Below are 3,465 nucleotides of genomic sequence, written 5' to 3' on the forward strand. Positions count from 1 at the left end.
ACCTTGGTTGGGGGGCATGCATTCATATACAGCTTAGGATTCCCTTCGTGCTGACACGAGGGAGGAGGGGGCTGCTAGCTACTTCGCACTTTGCTAGGTGAACCTCGGTTGAGGGGGAGGGGGCATGCATTCATATATAGCTTAGGATTCCCTTCGTGCCAACACGAGGGAGGAGGGGGGCTGCTAGCTACTTTGCACTTTGCTAGGTGAACCTCGGTTGAGGGGGAGGGACATGCATTCATAGCTTAGGATTCCCTTCGTGCCGACACGAGACAGTGGGAACAAGCAATACCGTGTGCTTTGCGAGAGAGGTGCCACATCGAAGTTGCATTTGGTATTTGAAAATCAAACCACCCTATTGATACATAAATTTGGTCCACATGCAAGTGTGTTCATGTTCGGACACTCTCCTGCGTCATTTTTCGCCAAATTTATGAACATTAGACAAGTCGGATGACGCAACAGACACGATTCACTCAAACTAACCGTGTGCCACGCCGGTGCACCTGTCACGCACACATCCGCATAGATGCATAGTACATTGGGCTCCATGAGGCTCCCCCTCTCAAAAATATATGTGCGCTTCAAGGGTTTTTTCTGTTTCATGACACATGGTTGTTATCTCCGGACCGTGTGCGATGTTTCTTGTTCCCAATCCCGCCTGCATCGAAAATATCTGCCCGCCTCGAGGGTTTTTCTTTTTCATAACACACGGTTATTATCTCCAGACCGTGTGTGATGCACTATCATCAAAATTTCCAATAGCACGACATTTCACTCCCGTGTAGTAAAATTTTCAGTACTTGCGTCATTTCCTCAAACACCTCGCGCCCTCCTCCACACACACACACACACACCAAAACCTCCTCGGGCGTGCGCACACACAAACACAAACACACACACACTCCCTTGCTCGAAACCCTATCAAAGTCCCCGCCATCACTGCCGCAAGGCCTCCATTGTCAACATCTGCCGGTTTGCCCATGCAACTTACCCACCGATCTCCATACCCAGGCCGCCCTGAGTTTCTTAGATGACGCCTGCCAAACGCCCCATTTGCCATAGATCCCCATCCCCCACTCTAGAGCATCGCAGGCTAAGCCTAGCTACGCTTCCCGTGGAGCTCGAGGAGCGACTGGCCCAAAAGAGGTGTATAGCGGTCTCTTCGCCCGACGTCGCCGAGGAAGCTGACGACCATTACTAGCGGCAGGCAGTCAAGCAGCGGGCTAGAGTATGCGGGCATGTCTTGTCCACCGGCTACGACATCGAGGTCAACGACAGTGACACCCTAAGGCGGGCTGTGTCACAGGTTAAGTGGCCCACCCCCAACCCCTCAAGTTCAACCACTGTCGATCTCATCCATGGCCCCGCCACTGATCTCCTCTGGCTCGCTGTCAATGATTTGCCATTCTACATCACCATCAATCCCCTTTTTTCATTTCTGAAGGACGCGTTCTGCAACGCTGGCTTGGGATCCACAGCTTCCAGGTCAGACCTCATCGACGGCGACCACGAGGAGGGCACCCTCTTCGGCTCTTCCAAGGGGAAAGATCCCATCTGCTCTTCCAAGGGGAAAGCGTCCGTCTGTGACATCAGGGAGGGCACCCTATAGCCGTGCTCTTCCAAGGGGAAGGAGCCAATTTGCGACAACATGGAACGCATCTAGGGTCCGTTCTCTTCCCACGGGAACGAGCCCATCTGTCACAAGTGAGGAAACCCATGGTTTGTTTATTTCAGTTTTTCACAATGTGATGCTTTATATGTGCAATTATTTACTGTGCAGTACATTTCATCAATCTAGTTTTAAACATACCGATAGGAATGCATATATTTGCTTGTTGTTAAGCCTGTTATAGCTAGCATATGCCTCTATTAAAGTTGTTTGATTGTTCGGTTGTTTGTAGTTAGCATATGTTCAGTTTCAAATGCTATCTTTGGTTGTTCGTAGTATGCCTTGTTTATTCCAGTTATTCACAACGTGATGTTCTATATGTGCAAGTATGAACTGTGCAGTTCAATTTCATCAGTACCAGTTTCAACAATACCACTATGAATGACTACATTTGGTTGTTACATCTTGTAGTTAACACACCTTTCCATTTTTATTTAACCATAACCAGTGTACTTAGACCGGCACAATACCAGTTTGAATGACCATGTTTGCTTGTTGTTAAATGTTAGGCCTGTTGCAGTTAGCACACCTTTCCACTTGTTTTGCTTTACTAGCGTTCTTAAACCTGCACACTGAAGCTATCTTTTGGAGATTATTTTGTCTGTCATGTGTAATTTTGGATGATGTTTAGCTTGTTGTGCTTAACATGCTTCTTGATGTACCTACACAGGGCAATTTTGGGAACAGCTGTTGTTTTCCATCGAGGTTAGTTTCATCCCATTGCTTATATCTGCTCACTATTCAGGATATTCGTAGCTGGTACCATATAAGCCGGCGGCTGATAAGGGACTAATCGGTGAATCGGACTTTTAACTGAATATATCTGCAACCCATTTTTCCTTAGGTTAACTAGGGCCATATGTAATATATTTGAGGCTACATAGCAACATGCACTGTACTTAATGTCTAAATATGCAATCCTAGGCTACATAGCAACAAGGAAGAGTGTTACATTAATGTTCTAATGATGTCTAGATATACGTAGAAGAGCAGCAGCAGCAATAGCAACAACACAGCCCTGTTTGGATACTCAACTTAGCTAGAGGTTAGAGTTAGTTTCTAGCTCATTACTAACCCTGAACTAACTCCATCCAAAGAGTTGTTTGGATGGCAGGGTTAGATTGACAATAAATGCACTAGGAGAACTAGCTCCAATTAGCACCTCTTGGGTTGGATACTAGTTTTTTTTGGTGGGTTATAGGTGCAACTAGCTCAAACTAGCCCTCATGTTTAGATATACTTTAGGGCTATTTGAGCCTGAACTAGCTCAAACTAACTGTAACCCGTGGATACAACAGCAGATAATTTTTAAGAACGAACTAAACTCCTTGCGGCCCATAATATAGGATGTTAATTCATCTAATATGTGAGTATATTGGATGTTATAAGATACTCCCTCCGTTCCTAAATATTTGTTCTTTTTAGAGATTTCAAATGGATTACCACATACGGATGATTATCTAATATGCAGATAATTCATCTAATATGCAGTTTACACAAGATTACCTCTCAAACTACATGATTGGTGAGCATGCAAAGGTTGAAGTTTTTCTACCAGTACACGATGATTATCTAGATGTTTTCATGAAGACCGTGAAGGATGGGCAGTCGACCATCACAAGGGGTGGGACTAGAGTCGTGTGTGCCTTCTGCATGGAGGAGGGCACAATATGGGCATTCCGCTTCACCTTGTTCAGCAAACAAAATATATTTTGCCTCTTTCTTTACCGTATTTAATAGTACAAGTATACAACTGTGATTCATCATTCTTTATTTGGTTCTTATGTAATTCT

Source organism: Triticum dicoccoides, chromosome 2A, assembly GCF_002162155.2.
Source record: "Triticum dicoccoides isolate Atlit2015 ecotype Zavitan chromosome 2A, WEW_v2.0, whole genome shotgun sequence".
NCBI classification, from domain to species: Eukaryota; Viridiplantae; Streptophyta; class Magnoliopsida; order Poales; family Poaceae; genus Triticum; species Triticum dicoccoides.